Source organism: Macrotis lagotis, chromosome 5 (assembly GCF_037893015.1).
Source record: "Macrotis lagotis isolate mMagLag1 chromosome 5, bilby.v1.9.chrom.fasta, whole genome shotgun sequence".
NCBI lineage: Eukaryota > Metazoa > Chordata > Mammalia > Peramelemorphia > Peramelidae > Macrotis > Macrotis lagotis.
The window spans coordinates 250,854,745-250,874,125 of NC_133662.1; the positions used below are offsets into that span (position 1 = coordinate 250,854,745).

Here is a 19,381-nt window from a genome sequence, read left to right on the forward strand (position 1 = left end):
AAGAGTTGGTGTTGGAGCTAGAAGACCCAAATTCAAGTCTCACTTCTGATTCATGTTGATTGTGAGAGCCTAGACAAGTCATTAACCTTTCACTGATCTGGGCTGTTCCCCAAGGGAGTAAATTGCGGAGAAGGTGTTGACTTGCTTTAATAGAGGGAGCTTCTTCATCCTCATCCAGGGAGTTGCACATGTCTATGAGATCACAAAGCCAGGTCCTATGTCCTTATCATACAAAAACCTTAGTAGCTATTTAGTTCAGTACATACCTGATAGGAAACCTCTCTGTAGCATTCCTGGCAGATGATTGAAGATTTCCAAGGAAGAAGCACCAACCACCTCTTAAGAAAAAACATCCACTTCTGTATTTGGGCAACTCTTATCATTAGAAAACGGCTTCAATTTGCTTCTTTGCAATAGACATGGCTTACTTCTAATCCTGTCTTTGGGGTCATGAAGAGCAAGCTCAATATGGTATTCCTACTTAAACAGCTGTCATGTCTCCCCTGTTGTTGTTGTCATCATCATCATCGTCCATAACTTCTCTTCCTTCAAACTATACTCATACTTACAGATTCAAGGTCCTTCACTGTACTATAATATCATAAGCCATATTTGACATTCGTAGTCTTCCATCTCTCCAAAAAAGTAGGAGAGATGCATTTCCTTCTCATCTCTCTCAGTTTTGGCCCAAGCTTGTCCCTTTTAATTCTGCAGTTAAATTTTGATTGCTTTGTTGCTGTTCTTTCCATTTACTCTGTAGTGGCCACTATAATGTGATTTCTATTATGTGTATTATTTTACTGGTTCTGATTACTTTCCCCTATCAGTTCATATACCTACTTATGTGTCTCTATATTCATAATTCTTACAGAACAGTAATATATGATTATATTTATGTTTCACTGTTTAGCCATTGAACATTTTAGTTATTTTCTAAGCATAATTGTAAATTATGTTTTAGATTTGTTTGTACATTTTTAAAAAATCAAATTGTTGGTAGATTTCCCCTATGTATACTTTTGTCTCTTCAGATAACTTCCATTTTTATTTCTCAACTTATTTGTTTTTCTTTATTTCTTTAGAATTTCATCCTTAAGAGTTCTATAGGTCCTTGGATAACTTATACTATATAATTTTTCTCAACAAATACAAATTTATTTTCTTTCACTTCTACTCCCCCCCCCCCAAAAGCAAAGCAAAGAAAAATTTGATATATAGGCAAACAAAATGAGTTTCCATATTGGTCATAAACTCAAATATCTTTACTCTGAACCCTTTGAAATCTACTTTCTTGTAGGGTGAGTGCATGTGTGACTATGGCTAACCTTTCCTCCATCAGTAACCCTAGGAGTGTGGTGATTCCCCCCACCCCAATCTCCTGAAATATTGACATAATCCCTGTCTCAGAAATCACTTCTTCCTTGTTAGTGAGAATTGAGTTCATTATGGATTTCCACTACTTGGTTTCTTCATCTTTTGAAAGATGACAATATCATTAAAGTTTGATTAGTAAAGAAGTTATTAGCTGTTCTGATTTTGTGTGAATCTGTGTATGAATGTATGTTGTCTACGTGCAAGAGAGAGAGAGAGAGAGAGAGAGAGAGAGACAGAGAGACAGAGAGACAGAGAGAGACAGACAGAGAGACAGAGAGAGAGAGAGAGAGAGAGAGAGAGAGAGAGAGAGAGCTCCAGAAAATGTCAGTATAATTTCCCATCATTAAGTCATGACTGTCTCAGACATGACTTTTTCCCAAATTCCTCTTTCTTTCCAGATGGTCTGTAATATACTCCAAAGACTGAATGGTTTCTATTTCTCTACTCCTCTCCTGGCACTGATCTTTGCCCAAATGATCTCAACCATGCATTCCCTTCTTCGGTTCCTGGATTTCTTCACATTAGCATACCTTCATGATACACAACACTGACTTACCCATTTTCTCATAGTCTCCATTGTCTTGGGAGCAGGTTTTCTCACCTGGTGCAATAGATATCTAGAGGCTGAGGATTCAGAGAAATGACAGCTGTCTTAGTCAACTGTTTTGTGCCTCCACAGATACAGAAACAAAACCCTGCTACTTTGTCCTTTTATAAAGGAATTTTCAGTGACCCCAGGCAAAAGTATCCATGGATCCATGATAGACTCAAGGGGACACCAAAATGATTATGGAGGTGAGTCTTGGCTCCAAAGGGCCTTTCTTCAGTTGGTTCCAGGTCTTTGGGGGAATTAAAACAAAATATGCTGAATGAAATAGTATCCTAGTCACAATAACCCGCCCCCCCCCAACCCTTGATGATTCTTGGTGTCTAGTGCCAACTTCATGGCATAACAGTTCCCACATTTTCTTTCTTGCAGCAAAGTAAAGGGAGTCTTTTCAGAAGAGTGGCAATAGACTAAGGGTCACTGTGGGCATTCCAGATCAATTGGTTGCCAAACTAGGTGCCAACAATACTGCTTATTCTTTTGGAGTCAATTATTGCTCGGAATTTGGCAGTTTTGCTTCTGTTTTCTGGGTTTTGTGTTATGATGACTGCCTGCTTGGTGTTGTTTCCAGCAGGATAGGGCCTCATTGACCCCCTTATTGCTTTTGTTGTTCCCTATGGATCAGGAAATATTGACCCCTTACAGTCTTTACCACTCTCTTTTCATTTTTACTGAGCCAAACTTATGCAATTTCTGGTCCAGCAAATGACTTGGAACCTGAGGATTTGGGGCAACTATCTCCTACTCAACAGAGTCACAAGTGAAGGTGCCTATCTTCCTCCTCTCAAAGTGTGCTTAATGACCAAATAAAATTAGTTTGCATGGAAATTCTGACCAGTCTGAGAAATTCCTGAGCCTACTAGGTTGAATATGTCTTTAAAAAATGCCTTACCTTGATGGACTCACTCATTCCATCAGTGCAACAATCAGGGACAACTTGGGGCTCTCTGTGATGGAGAATAGTATCTGTATCCAGAGAAAGAACTGTGGAGTTTGAACAAAGACCAAGGACTATTAACTTTAATTTACAAAAAATTCCTGATATCTTTTTGTCTGATCTTGCTATCTCTTTTACTCTGTGTTTCTTCCTTAAGGATATGATTTCTCTCTCATCACACTCAATTTTGATCAACGTATACCATGGAAACAATATAAAGACTGACAAATTGCCTTCTGTGAGGGGTTGTAGGGAAGTAAGATTAGGGGAGAAAACTGTAAAACTCAAAATAAATGAAATCTTTAATTTAAAATTAAAAAAATAAAAAATAAAAACATGCTTTAGCTCTAAAGAACCAAACCTAGGTTTCAGATCAATCCACCTGAGAGTAGATTGTTAACTCAAGTTAACTCAAGACTCCTTGAGGGTCTATATCATAGCATCTTGACTTTCAACCCCCCCTCCATCCAGAAACATATTACAAAAATGGGTTTCATATGACCAAATAAGAGAGATACTTGTGAGGGTAGATTTGCAAATTTCTACTGAGATCACTATAGTCACCTTACTTTTGCTCAAACTTTAATTTGTAAATAGACATTTGAAGCCATGAGTTTTACTTCTGATTCTTGTCATGGTTTTATCTCCTGTAATCTAGTTGTCTCAAGCTATCTTTCTTTCCTTCACTGTATCTATACTCAATAGTATATAACTTGGTAGATATCTTCTATATATCCTTCCCTTCTCCATTTTTAAAATTAATAGTCCTTTTGATTAAATTTGCGAGTCACCAGGCAAATACATTCTTACCAGTCTTTAGGACATACTCTATCTGTGTCCAGGAATCCACTATCCCTATATTTTTTAAGGTTTTTTCCCAAGGCAAATGGGGTTAAGTGGCTTGTCCAAGGCCACACAGCTAGGTCATTATTAAGTGTCTGAGACCGGATTTGAACCCGGGTGCTCCTGACTCCAGGGCTGGTGCTTTACAACTGCGCCACCTAGCCGCCCCAACTATCCCTATATTTTAAGCTATGATCCAGAATTCCAAGTTTCATTACCAGAGATCCCATTCTTAGCCAACTGTTCATTCCCCAAATCACTTATTTTCTTCTATGTCCATTGTCTTATATAGACAACAGAGAGGAAAACATAATCCATGCCCCTATGGGTTCTGTTTTATTTTTTTGCCACTATTTCATTTTTAAAATTTTTTTAATCTTTTTAAAAGTTTTATTTTATATTATTACATTAATCTTGTTGTGAGAGTAATCATAACTCTCCCCCTTCCCTCACAAAAAGGATGAGAAACCTCAATAATAGTGAGAGAGAAAATAATGTACTTCAGTCTATGTTCAGATTCCAATGACTCTGTCTCTGGGATGAGTTGCCTTCTTTATAATAAGTCCACCAAAGAATTTGCTTTAATATTTTTCCCATTGTTGCTATTACTGGCTGTATTTCCCTGAATTCCATTCCTTTCCACTCTCGTTTTTTCTATTATCTCTTTCCTTTTACCCTGTCCCTGCTCAGAAGTGTGTTGTATCTGAGTACCCTCTCCCATGATCTTTCCTCTCTTCTATCACCTACTCCCCCCCCACCCCCATTCCCCTTATCCCATCCCTTTCATTTCATTTTTCTCTAGGGTAAGATAGAATTCTATACTCTATTAAGTGTATTTGTTATTTCCTCTCTGAGCCATTTATGATGAGAATGAAGGCTCACTCATTCCCCCTCTCCTTCCCTCATTCCACTCCATTGTAAAAGCTTCCTCTTGACTCCTATGTGAAATATCTTAGCCCCTTCTTCCTCTGCTTTCCCTTTCTCCCAGTACTTTATTTTATCACCATTGACTCTATCTTTTTGCTACATTATACCATCATATTCTGCTCCTTCCTGTGCCCTGTCTGTATATGCTCCTTCTAACAGCTCTTATAAATGAGAAAGTTCATAAGAGTTATCAATATCTTCTTCCCATGCAGGAACACAAACAGTTTAACATCATTAAGGTCTTCATAGTTAGTCCTTCTTGTTCACTCTCTCTATGGTTCACCTGAGTCCTGTACTTGGAGATCAAACTTTCTGTTGATCTCTGGTTGCTTCAATAGGAAAGTTTGAAAATATCCTGTTTCATTGAAAGTCCATCTTTTCTCCTGAAAGAGGATGTTCAGTTTTGCTGGGTAGTTGATTCTTGGTTATACATCTTTTGCCTACCAGAATATCATATTCGAAGCTCTAAGAGTGCTTAAAGTAGATACTGCCAAATCCTGTGTAATCCTGACTATAGAGCTATGGTAGTTGAATTGCTTGTCTCTGGAAGCTTTTAGTATTTTCTCTTTGACTTGGGAGTTCTGGAGTTTGGCCATAATTTTCCTGGAAAGTTTTTCTTTTGGGATCTCTTTTGGGAGGTGTTTGGTGAATTCTCTCAATTTCTATTTTGCCTTCTGCTTCTGGGATCTCAGTTCAATTTTGCTATATTATTTCTTGAAAAATGAAGTCTAGGCTCTTTTCCTGGTCATAACTTTTAGGTAGCCCAATAATTTTTAAATTATCTCTTCTGGATCTGTTTTCAAGGTTAGTTGTTTTTCCAGTGAGATAGTTCACATTTTCTTCTAATATTTTTTAGTACAATTTTATTTCTTCCTGGGTTCTCGCAAAGTCATTTGCTTCCCTTAGTTCCATTCTGCATTTGAAGAAGTTATTTTCTTGAGGAAGCTTTTTTATCTCCTTTTCCAGCTGGCCAATTCTGGTTTTTAGGGCATTCTTCTCCTCATTTGACTTTTGTGTTGATTTTTCTATTTGGCATAAACTGGTTTTTAACATATTATTTTCTTCAGTATTTTTTGTATTTCTTTCACTAAGTTGCTGACTTGGTTTTCATGATTTATCTGCATTGCTCTCATTTCTCCTCCCAATTTTTCCTCTACCTCCCTTAATTGCTTTACAAAGTCTTTTTTGAGCTCATCCATAGCCTGAGCCCATTTTCTGTTTCTCTTGGAGGTTTTGGCTACAGAAGCTTTGATCTTGTCATTATCTGCTATGTATTTTGGTCCTCCATGTGACCAAGGTAATTTTCTATGGTCCAATTCTTCTTTTTCTCTTGTTTGCTCAGGCCATTACTCATTTACTGTACTTCCAAGGCTTTGGGGGTATTTTTTGGGGGGACAATACACAAAGATCTTAATTCCTCCAAGGTCTTATGAGAGACTTCAGTCTTTCCCTTCTGCCCTGGAGCTGTGAGGATGGTCCCTGCTTGACTATGGTAAGTATGGAAGCCCAAACTGCAACCTGGATCTGAGTATGGGCAAACAGCTGAGTCCTGCCCCAGGGTGAGCTGAGAGATTTCTTCAGTCTTCCCTTACCCTCTTACTGTCTGTGGGCATGCTGGGTGGCTCTGCCAACTCCCACTGCAGGTTTTCACTGCAGGGCTGCTCTGAGGCTGGAGCTCCTCTCTGCATTCATTCTGGTGCAGCAGATTTCTCTAAACACCTCTTGTGGCTGTACCCAATGATTCAACAGCACCCTCTGCCATGGACCCAGGTGTCCAGCCCAGCTGTGCTGCATTACAACTGTGGCTTTTTCCCACCCCCAGTCTGGGTGCAACAGACCTTCCCGAAGATCTTCTAAGTTGTCTTGGACTGGGAAATTGTATCACTCAGTCTTTCTGTGGGTTCTGCCCCTCTAGACTTTGGATAGTCATTTGACAGTTTTTGGAGTTTTTTGGGGGAATGAGTTTCCAGGAATTCCTGTCTTCCTGCTGCCATCTTGGCTCCACCCCCCCCATTCTGGGTTCCATTTTTTTTGACTAAAACACTGTAATATCTGGCAGTACTTTTAAAGTTGCTTCTTAACAGTTCCATTTATGCCCATGGGAATCATGCAAAGTAGTAAGCCATTCATTTTGATAAGTTTTAGGACAATCCTTGTTATATTTTGCAGTCATGTTGATGAAAGATGATAGACTTCTCCATCAGATTGACAAGAGCTGCCTTGTCAACAAGACCTCTCTTGAATAGGGAATCACCAACTATTAGCTTGTTGCTTCTTCAGGCTCTTACTGAATTAACTCTTCTGTGGCTCAATTATATCATTCCTTGGAGAACAAGAAGATAACTTCTTAGCAAGCCCCTCAATGCTTTTTTTTAAGCCCAAGTATGCAATTGTTCTTTTCCTTTTCTTCTTCTGAATGACATTCTTCTGATTTCCAGTCTCCTGAAGGGGTTACAAATCCTTATCTTCCCCTCAGATCCTAGAGTGTGTTGGAATGCTCCTTGAATCCCTTAGCTTCAGGATTCAGACCATCCTATACCTAGAACATAGAAAAGAATTGCAAACGTATTATTCTAAACTCAGTATCAGTAATTACAACTATCTATAAGTTATTCATACTAGTTGCTATTTTCAGATTTATTTTTTAAATAACTACTTGCAAATATTTACATCTAAACTCTAAGGACTTTATTAAGACACTTGTAAACCAGTGCCTCTTATTAGTTGGACAGCCACATTCAAATTCCTTTCCTGAAGGTCAACATCTTCTTATCACTTGGACCCAGGTGTTCAGACCAGCTATGCTGAGCTGTGGCTCTGGCTTTTTCCAATCCTTGTTTCCCCCTGCCCCTCAATTTATTTTTTCTTATTCACCTTGCCTTGTAATTTCCATTTTCCATGAGACATTCTCTTTCCATTCTTTTTCCTTTAACCTACTCTTAGTCCTTCTCCTTTAGCACTTAAGATTTCCTCACAGAAACTGAAGGTAGGATATGAACTTTGATGATGTTCTATACATTTTCCTTCTTTTCTCTTGCTGTTTTCACAAGTCCAATCTCATCCAAATGATTTCTTTCACCTTCCAGTTTCTCTTCTTTTGCTCTTCTTGTTCCCCATCCCCCAATCTTCATTCAAAGAAACCAGAACCACATGTAAGGAAAACTTTCTAGCAATTAGAGCTATTCCAAAATATAATCAGCTGCCCTGGGAAAGCAGTGAGCTCCCCATAGTCTTTAGGGAAAAACTCAAACAAGAGCAACAACCCATAGTCTTTAGGGAAAGATAAAACAATAAGAAAAGATAAAAAGATAAAAAAGAGTAAGTTAAGATAAAGATAAAAAATAGAAGAAATTCATGTATATGGGTTGGACTAGATAGATTCTAAAGCCCCTTATAATTCTGAAAATTTATAATTCTGTGATTTTTTTCATGTGAGTGTAGCTCCTAGAATTTTTAACTCATTTCAATTGATTTGTCATCAGGAGTCATGGAGCATGATTTTATACTTTCAGGGTTATCATTTGCTAAAATGTAAATATTCTCTCTCCTCTGTCCTTATAGAATTATTTAGGAAAATAAGATTTAAGAAAACAATCATATGGGATTTGGGTGAAGTAAATGATGACAATATTGGTGTGCTCTGGTTTTTGTCCTTTAGAAGAGCCAGGAAAACCAGACTTTAGTCTGAGCTCTGATACCAATTAGTTACATGTCCTTCCCAATAATATTTTACCTCTTGAGGTCTCAGTTTTCCTATTTCTAAAGTTAGGAGTTGGAACAAAAAGAAAAAAGGAAACAAATGAAAGAAAGCAAAATGAAGAGTTGGAGCAGTTGATCATGTCTGTTTCCATGCTAGAGACATCTGTCCTCCTTCCATTTGTTTACCTCATAGAATTCCTAGTTTTTTCCAAAATTCAGCTTAAGAACTATCTTTTTTTTAATGAAATCTTTTTGGAGACTCCACCTACCCCCACTCTCAGCTGTTAATAACCTCTTTAATTATCTTGTATTTAATTTCATGTCCTTTATGGAAATGATTTCCCCAATGAAATAGAAGTTTATTGAGGGTAAGATTTGTTTCATTTTTTTATATTCTTATCATATAGCACAATTTTAGTTAAAAAAGAAATTGGTACTTAATAAATGTTTCATTATTGATCAATTGATTGCTTAGGTGTCTTTTGTCTATAAATTATTAATAATAAGTGGCTAATCTACCACTGACATCTACTGAGGGCCTTTAAATCTCCCAGGGGGAGAAATAAGTGCAGCTGGGTGGTTGGTATTATATAACTATGATTTAATGAAGAAATAACTATATCTATACATACATGTATATGTGGGATATAGATATATATATATATATAGACACACACACACACACACACACATATATATATATATATAAAACATATATGCCCTCTTATTTTAATCTTAAGGTTTTTATCTTATGGTTCAGCTTGGGGATGTTAACTAATTTTTTTTTATGGAAGGACTGATTAAAAGTATGCTCTTTTGGCAAATGAAGCCTTTTATAGGCTAAAGAGACCATTTATCTATCACTTTAAATGTGAACGTTCTAGATAATTTAATATTGTGTGCCTGGCCAAAGATATATGCACTGAACTGAGAGGGAGAAAAAGGGAAAGATCTCTAGATGACATATTTTTAAGAGAGGAAAATCCTCAGAAAATATGCCAAAGGAATCCACTAAACAAGAATGTGGTCGCCTTAAGCTAATAGGTAGGGATAGACAAGCTAGGTAGGCCAAGCACTGACACCCTCTTTTTATCAGAGAAAGATGACATCATTACAATCATTACAAATTTAGTAAAAGTACTAAAAATTGTGATTCTTGGAAGACTTGTTTGCCAGACTGAGTCCCTTCCCATGATGAGAAAACTTGTGTCATCTGTCACTCAATCAAAGCATTTATTAATCTCTTTCTCTTTGTCTCTTTTTGTATCCCATTGCTTAACATAGAATCGAGTGTACAGTAGGAACTTAATACATCTTTACTGATTAAATAATTGCTTGATGCTGTTCATTGTAATACAAAAAAGACTTATAATTCTAGCCTTCAAAGAACTCACATTCTAATGGGGGAGAAAGTATGCAAATAATTATTTACATACAAGATACAAGCCATATAAACAAAAGTAATCTCTGAAGAAAGGCACTGGGTTCTGTGACTTCAACAGGCAGAAATCCACTAAGACGATCATCTCAAATCCCCAGTTTCTTCAATCTTGAAGACAGAGATATGGAGAAAGGATATTACAGGCATCAGCAAAGAGGGAATATTCTGGTGATGTTTGGAAGTTGGTGAGTAGCTTATTTGACTGGATTATAGAATATGTAATGGAGAATAATGGGAAATGGAATTGGAAAGAAAGCATGGAGTATTCAAGAAAGCCTTGAATGTTAACTTACCAAGACTAGTCTTTGAATGGGTAGTGGAGAAACATTGGAGGTTTTGAGAAGGGGACTAATTTGATAAGCTAGATAGATGATTGGCTAGGTTGAATTCATTGGGGAGAGAACAGAGGGTGAGTTGCAAATTAGTTCAGGTAAGAGACACAGAGGACCTGCTCTAGCAAAGGTGACGTTAGGAGTGTGAAGATGGGGAAAGGCTAAAAGACATTTTGAGGTAATAGAATTGGCACCCCTGATTGCAAAGGAGAGATAGGAGATTGAATTGAAGTGGCTAGGAAGCTGTGAGCTCAATGTATTTGAATAGTCATTGATAAATGTGGCAATGTTGCCAAAAATGATGGTAGAAGAGGAATAGAAAAATAAAAAGGAAGGCTGAGCCAAGAATTAAAATAATTGGATAAAGAGGAGAAGGATCCTGCAAATTGGTAGATGTCAGAGACAAAGATGGAGAGAGAAGGGTATTCTCCAATGATAAAAGCTTCAATGAATGAGCTGAGAGATTGTTATGGAACTGTGGTGTAGAAGTGGTTGTGGGGGCAAGAAATATGCCAACCCCTCTATGTCACTTCTAGAGTTGAGGAGAGTACACAAAGGTTTGACCATCAAGATTGCATAACCAGGAATATATGAACAATGCATCATACAGTTTTAATTATTGGTAGGGGTATGGAGAAAGGTTAGAAATGTAAAAAAAATACAAGGTATTTAGTTTAGAAAGAAATAGGGCTTCAAAAAATATATGAGAAAATGCTTAGAAGGAGGTAAAAAGGATTGATAGGTCCTTGGGTGGGGTAGAGATACAAGTTCCAAAAGAAGTATTGGAGATTTTCACCTGAAAGAATATTCTTTACTGCCAATCTGTTGGCCTGAGATCTTTTAGCTATTGAATAGAAAGCATCTAGAAGGCTGAACCCCACAAATAAATACATGAGAAAGAGAGAGACTGAATAGGAACAAGACTATAGGGGAAATTATCACATCAGTAATGAATACACAAATCCTGTATAAGTTGAACTACTAAGTACATGAGCTATTAGGGGAACTATTAACTTACTAATGAGCACGAGAAGCTATTAAAATGACTCCTATATAATGAAAGTAGAAACCTTAACAATACTCCTAAACATAGAAGATATGTAATTAGTCAATCATGGGACCGATGAGGGAGGTCTTCCTGGTCACAAAGCCACTTGGACTAAACAACTCCTTGAAGGCGGGGGGGGGGGGGGGGGGGGGGGGGGAGGTGGTGGTGGTGGGAGGCAGAAGGGAGGGAGAGAGAGAGAGAGAGAGAGAGAGAGAGAGAGGCAAAGAGAGAGACAGAGATAGAGATTATTGAGACAGAGAGAGAGAGACAGACAGACAGACAAAGACAGGGTGAGGATCAGAGATGGAGGTGGAGAGAGGAAAGAGAGACAGTCTCTGAGAGTTGGAAAAGGAAAGTGACAGAGATACAAAGAGATGGAAAGGAAGAGAATCAGAGACAGAGGGAGTGAAGAATATTCTTACCTAGTCGGCGACTAGAAGAGAAACCTTTTTTCCATCTCTGCCCTTAGAAAAGCCAGAGATCCTTCTATAATCTGCCACTTCTTAAACCTTTGGCAGAGAAAGACTCTAAGGTAGAAAGTTCAAACTGCTATTACCTCATGAAAAACTAGAGAAGTAACCAGAGCTCATGAGCTAAGTGTTCAGAAGACTCAGCTGAAATTTAACCTATGACTTAAAGTCCTATCAGGGCACCCCACTCTCAATCATGTGTGTCTAATCTTGTTTGTTAACCCAAGACTAGCAGGAAGAAGTCATTTATGCCTCTGAGAGTGTCTGACCCCATTAAAGCTTTAAAAGCTTCTTCCCTTGATCCAAAGACTCCTTTAGAGACTATAGCTTCAAAGTGAGGGGCACTCATCCATCCATGCTGGCAAGTCTCTCTCCTTGCATGAACTCTAGGACTTACCTGGTCTGACCAGAGGAGTGGTGAGATTTATTTGACTGTATCCTCCCTTATTCAAATAACTCAGAATGCCAATCATTAACTATAACATTTTCAAGGATGTTGGCAGTGAGGAAGACTTTACTCAACAATGTTAGTCCAAGATAATGAGGATTTAAGGAATACGTCAAGAAGCAGACTAGAGGGACTTACTGAAACAGACAGAATGACAGAAAGGGGGAGGAAAGAGAGAGAAAACTGAGTTGACACAGATTATTTAATAGATGAACTTTTTAAGGTGACCCGATGCAGAATTCTGAGTATATCTTTCTAGGGTCAATATCCCCAGGTTTTTGGCTAGGGTTAGGGAAGGTTCACAAATCATGACCTTCCTTCCCTGCCCACATCCACCCTCAGGTATATCATATAGAACCATATACATACACACAATAAAATAAATGTAAAATATTATCTAAAATGTTATATATATATTACATTATGGTAAAACATTATTATTAAATATATTATTAAATAATATAATACACAATATAAATAAATATATTAAATATATTATTATTGAATATATTGTAAATTTTCATTTAATGTGAATTTGAATGTAATTTTTTGTTCTGTGAATCTCATTCCAAAGTTTTGTTTTACTGATGACAATTATTCAAGGTCTGAGAGTCATAGTATTAGGTTGATCAGGAATCACATAAACCTAGGGCAAAGATGGGATAAATGCCACTAACAAAAATCCAGGACTCTGTATTTTGGTCAGTATGGTGCCTCTTTATTGTAAAGAACTTTTCTTAAAATGAAAAAAATGAGTCATTAATATCTATAGATTCATCAATATCTCTAAATGTTTAGGATCATCTTGCTCCAGAAAACAATTTGACGTAACCTATCCAAACATTTCCAATTGAGTGGTTCCAATGAGAAATAACAAAAAAAAAATTCAGTATTGCCCGAATACACTGAATCCTGGACTATAGAGCTCATGCAATTTGGCTAATACTTTTAAAAACAACATGATTTGTTTATGCCTTTTGTTTTATGCTACTGTCTCTTTTGGATATTATTTAAATTTTTGCATCAATAGCCAGTAGTGGCATTTTAGTTCTGGCATATTTGTACCATGTAAAAGAAGAAAGTAGAGTGCTTTATTATTGAGAGAAATTTGTGTTGTATAGGCATTTTTAAAGAGACTTTTTAAATAGCATTCACCTGTAACTCTGGCCAAGGGTTCTTTTCTTTTCTTCTGTGGTAGTCCCTATAAGACATGGCTAATTTCATTTTGAGAAATTGAGTTGTTTAAGACCTTTATTTCAAGTTCCGTTAATTTTAGCCATTTTTGTATTTTTGTAGGTAATCATCCATTTCCTTTAAATTTTCATTCTCTAGTGCATTTTAAATAGGTTTTGATAGACAATGATTTGATTTGTATGCTTCTTTTTAGGAATGTGTTTGCTATAGAAAGTGAGGAAAAGGTATGGTAAAATATCTATTTGTTATGGAAACTAGCAATTGAGGAATAGCAACATAGGATTTCTTGCTTTGCTCTCTGTGTAGTGCATAAGAAGACAAAGAGGTCAGGATGGAAGAGGCAGTTGTACTGTTGGACTTTTCTTTCTTCTCTTTAGTTTTGCTTGTTCTATTGTCTAAGGATTAAGGAGGCAAAGCCAGCAAAGGGAGGGTTACTATTTAATTAGTCAAAAGTTGGTTGTACATGGCTAATTTTTTATATTTCCACCAACTTTGCTATTCTCTCACCTCTTCTTTTCATCAGATACATCCACTTTCCTCACCACTATGGGTCCAAGAAGTATAAAAGAGGAAACGGGGAAAACTGTTTTTGTCCTAAAGTTAGTTTCACTTGGATGCTCTATACTATGGGATGGAACATTGGACCTCGAATCAGGAAAATCTAGGTTCAAATTTTGCCTTAGATACTTATTAGTTGTATGGTCCTGGGCAAGTCACTTAAAAAAACCCTTTTTATGATTAGGTTTCTCCATCTGCAAAATGGGGGATTTAGACTTGATGGTTCTAAGGTTTCTTCTTTCACTAGATTCCTATTATCTTTAATTGACCTGTCTAGACTCTTGCTCTTTACCCGTTTGCCTTGAGACTCAACTCTCTCTTCTTCTTTTCTGATCAACTGGTGCCTAAATCTTTGACTTCCTCAGGTTTATGGGGAACTTTTGACTTTGCTGCCTTCTGTCTTTATCTCCCTTCTCCAAGATCCCATGTTTGGTCTTGACTGTGGCATGTGCCTCAGTCAATGGTCTGGATCTTCTGACTCAGGGATGTTCAGTTTGTTTTGATTTCTGACAATTACCTGGTACTTTCCTGATCCTGACCCTCACCCAATCTGTCCCACCCTGGCATCAGCTAGGCTGCAGGAATTCATCTATATGACACAGTGGAAAGAAGTGGTTCTGTGGTTAGAGGACCTGAGTGTTTTTTTTCCTTCTGGTTGGGAGCTGAGAACCTCACCTTTGAGGTTTGCTACCTGAGTAATCTTGGGCGAGTCACATCACCTTGGAGCTCAGTTTCTTACCTGTGAAATTTACAAGGTTCGATAGAATGAATTCCCTCCTAACTTGAACCTATGGCATGATGTTGAAAGTAATAATAAATAACAAACATCTATATAACAGTTTAAGGCTTGAAAGTTGCCTTACATCTCACTTTATTATCAAAGGTGAGGTAAGTGTTATCTTTATTCACATTTTACAGATGAGGAAACTAAGGAAGAGACGGCATAATTTGATTAGGGTAAAACATCTAAGTCAGGGCCTGAGGTGGGATTGGGGAAACAGAGGATGAGGGAGGCTAAGTAACTTATCCAGGTTAATAGAGCTGTCTGAGGCAGGTGTGATTTGAACTTGGGTTTCCCTGACTCCAAATGCATTTCTTTATCCATTGCATCACCCTGCAGTCTCTGGAGGAGTTCTTCCCTTTGATTTCATCCTATAGATGATGGATGTTGTTTGGAGCACAGCCATTCATTAAGTTGTCTCATAAGATGAGAAATGGTTGTCATCTTCATTCCTAGAGGGGGTACCTGCATGACTGAAATCACAGGTCTTTGAGATATTAAAGTAATAGAGATAATAAGGAGGTGTAATTTAAGGCTATATTGCACTTTGCAATTTACAAAGTGCACTCAAAGACATTTTATTGAATTTGATTCTTAGGCTATAGGTAAGGCAGGCATGAGCATTTTCACTCTAGAGAGGAGGAAGCAGACAGCCAATGTGCTGAACCTGAGCTATCCAAGGCGTGGAAATAGAATTAGTAAATGGAGATGGTGGGATTCGAACCCTCTGCAATCCAGTGTCCCTGATCTCTTGGAACTTTCTTGTATAATGCACCCCATTTTCAAATTCTAGGCATGTTCATTGACTGTCCTTCCATACCTAGAATACTTTCCTTCCTCAACTCACCCTTCTGACTCCCCTGGCTTCTTTTTAGCCCCAGTGAAAATCCCATCTTCCATGAGGAACCTTTCTATATTCCCCCTTAAAACTAGTCCCCGCTTTCCATGAATTATGCCCAGTTTATCTTCCCTGGAACATGTCTGTACGTAATTGTTTGCATGCTGACTCTGAACCCAGGAATTGCCTTTAGCTCTAATACTTAGTCCAGTACAGAGGAAAGAGAAACTTAAGAAATGCTCGATCCTTGAATTCTAAATGATATGGCTAGAACTTAGTGCATGTAAAAAGAGAGATCTGAAAGTTTTGGTAGACAGAACACACTCTGACTCAATCATGTAACACAGCACCTGGACAATTGAATGCAGGGCTTCTTAACTTGGGGACCGAGGGGATCTATGACTAGATTTCTGGGAGTCCGTGAACTTGGATGGACGTAGATTGCATTCACACCCCTCCACCCCTCCACTAATCTTTAAATGACACTAAGTGCTTTCTTCAATCCTAAATGTAGTCGACACAAATGAATCTTCAGGTTTTAGCAAACTCTCAAAGGGGTCCAGGACATAAAGGTCAAGAACCCCTTAGCTACCGAGATCCTGGGCTGAGAAGAGGCTTGTCTTGGGCTACTCTGCCTTTGTCATTTCTAGAAGTTTGTGCCCATTTCTGGGGAGCATGACCAGGAGAGGGAGATGGATCAGAGTCAGGAGCTGGGTAAGGCCATCCGATAAGAGTCTTGGCAGTGGGGCAAGGGATGATGAGAACTGAAAGCTGTCTTTAAATGTCTGAAAGGTGGGCATGTGGCTGAAGGCTTAAACTTGTTATGCTTGTCTGTAGAGAGGGAAGTACCTGAGACAAATGAGCATAAGTAACTGGGAGGGAGATTCAAGCTCAACATAAGGGGGAAACTTCTTAATAATTTGTTACTATTATTTAAAAATGAAATGATTGGGGGTAAGGTGGTTGAGTTGGGGGACCTGAGTTCAAATCTTGACCTTACCACTTATTATGTTTTGAGAAACTTTGACTACTTTCTGAGCCTCAATTTCCTCACTTAAAATGAGAGGATTGGACTTGATGGTTCCTAAGATCCCTTCTTATTATGAATTTATAAACTTGATACTTAAGATCCCCTTTGCCTCATTCCCCTTCACACTTCTGTGTTCTGGACAAGTTGGCTTATTTGGGCGGCCTTGGATTGAGGATCTTGCCTCCATGTTTTTTCATGACTACTTCCCATACCTTACATAGACTCCTTCACCTCTGCTTCTTCACATTCTTAACTTCTTTCACATCTCAGATCAAGTGCTGCTTCATACAAAAGGTTTTCTTTACCTCTTCTCCCTTCCTCCAGCTCTTTCTCTCCTCAAGTTGTCTTCTATTTCCTCAGATTTTCAGGAGATATCTCCAAATAAAATGGAAATTCCATGAGGACAAATGCTATTATTTTTTGTCCTAATAATTTCAATGAACCTTTTATGTAAAGGGGACTTAATAAATATTTGAGGTTTTTTTTTTTTGTTTAGTTTTTTTTGCAAGGCAAATAGGGTTAAGTGACTTGCCCAAGGCCACACAGCTAGGTAATTATTAAGTGTCTGAGGCCAGATTTGAACTCAGGTACTCCTGACTCCAGGGCTGGTGCGCTATCCACTGCACCACCTAGCTGCCCAATAAATGTTTGTTGAAGTCCAGATGTATCCCTTCCAGTTTATATCTTTGATCCTGATGCTCAGTCACTCTGAGCATGATGGGATGGTCAATGAGATGTCATTTTGCATTGGTTTTGGGAGTGAGTCACATAAAATTAACAAAGAGCTTGTTTCTAGTGTCCTTGGTGCCTGTCTGGCTCCATCCTCTTTGTAATAGTCATGTGCTAGAGCAAGAAGTGCATATAAAATGAAGCATTTTGTTTTCTTCCAAAAAGATTGTCATTTTTTCTTTTGTTGGAAAAAAAAAAACTGTGGTATGGATATGAGACCTGAGAATACATTGGAGGAACTCAGAGGCAGCAAAATCTTCAGGGCAAGCCAGGATTCAGCCCAGGGTATTCCAGGAAGTGTGTGTGCCAGCAACTATCATGCTGGAAGTCACTAAGCACAAGTCTGGAAGACCGGAAAATTGGAAAATAACAAACTAAAGGTGGCATCCATATGCAAATTTATGAGTGAGTCCAGGAATTGGGGTGGGGAGAGGAAGGGATTGCAGAAGAAGCTACTTAATATTCACTACATGGAGGAACATGTGAGCTCCCCATTGTATACAAGAGTGTAATTAAATCAAGGAGTTTGGCGAAAATCAAGGATTGCCTAGACACTCGAATTAGTGGCAGATTGGGAGAGGCAGCTTGCCCCTACTATGCTGTCTGGGATGAACTGTGCTGTTTTTGCAACTCCCATTGCCTAGCGGTGCCTGGTCCAAGATAGGTGCCCAATAATTGCTTGTTGATTGATTAATTGATTGATTGTGTTGTCTGCTAACAGAGATGGTTTATAAGAAAGAAGGTATAGTAAGGTGGTGCAGTGGATAGAGCACTGGTCTTGAATTCAGGAGGTCGGGAGTTCAAATCTGGCCTCAGACACTTGACTCTAACTAGCTGTGTGATCTTGGGCAAGTCTGATTGCCTCACATCCAGGGCCATCTCCAGTTGTTCTGATCCATATCTGGCCACTGGACCCAGATGGCTCTGGAGGAGGAAGTGAGGTTGGTGACTTAGCATGCCATCCCCCTCACTCAAATCTAATTCTGTGCTTGTCATAGCATCACCTCCCTGATGTTGTGATCTTCAAAAATGAAGGGCAAACAGTATAAGAAAGAAGCTGTGCTTGGAGGTAGAGACCAAACAAAATAGCACCTGGAATATGTAGCCCAGGGGCACCTTCAGTTAAGGGCAAGGGGAGGGGTAGGATATTCCTTTATTTAGTGAAGGCAAAAATCATGGACCTCTAGTACTAAATCAAGCACTATTGGATGCTAAGTCACATGACCCCATGGTGGATGAGAGGGAATATGGCAAGATCTATGGAAATGGATCAATTCGGACCACTATTGGGTAGTATCCCATTTAAAATAATCTAGTGTTGAACTCTTATTTTTATGCACCTGAAGGAGTGTAAGTGCTATCCAAATTCACCTCCTTGGTCCAAAGCTTCATAGCTCTTTCCTATTTTTCTCTCTGATTATTATCCATGCTCTCCCAGGGGTGGGGATGGGGGCAAGAGCAAAAGAAAAGGAAGGAAGAATAGTGGTGGTGATAGTTCAAATCGTTGCACCAGTATATTCATTTCATCTCTGACCATCAATTCCAACTGACCTCAGACTATTTTAGGACAGTTTATAGAAAATAACTAGTTTGGGATCCCTGAAAAATGTTCTTCCTCCCACCCATCACAAAAGCAAAGAATCCCATGAAAGAATGGGGCTGCTGTTGAATTCTGAGCTTGTCGCAGTCCATTTCTATTCCTTCAGAGAAGTGCAATTGGTAAATACTCAAGCTGCAGAACCAGGGTCCTTGAGAAATAGTCTTATTATAGGCCTGAGCAGAGAACATTTGGTTGGGGAGGGAGAGAGGAAGAAAGCGGGGAGGTCTGGAGTTTCAGGTTGCTCCTTTATTATGACAGGATTGAACTGGCAGGAGACAGGGATTTAGGTATTTTCAATAGGAGAACTGTCCAATCAGCACCACCAAGTGACCCCAGGATGCTTCCTCAGAACTCAGTTTAATTGACTCAGCACCCTTTCTCCTTGCTGACTGCCAGTTTCTTTCAATATTCCTTGGAAGAATGTGCCCTCAGTGCCAGTGCCCATGAGGAAGGGTGGATGCTAGGCTATCTCTTTAACAGGGTCTAATGGAACTCCCAACAGGGAATTCTAACCATCTTTTCCCC

At 38.6% G+C, this 19,381-nt stretch overlaps 1 long non-coding RNA gene across 2 annotated transcripts in view; it reads left to right on the plus strand.

Moving 5' to 3' along the window:
* Positions 1-276: 276 nt before the first annotated feature.
* Positions 277-19,381, plus strand: part of LOC141490161 (uncharacterized) — a 119,221-nt gene continuing 100,116 nt past the window's right edge. The window contains exons 1-3 of one of the 2 annotated variants that reach the window (XR_012469073.1): positions 277-471; positions 2,054-2,169; positions 2,684-2,776. This is a non-coding gene — a long non-coding RNA (uncharacterized LOC141490161). Of the gene's footprint in view, positions 472-2,053; positions 2,170-2,683; positions 2,777-19,381 lie in introns of those variants that run through there. The other variant, XR_012469074.1, reaches the window with a different exon arrangement.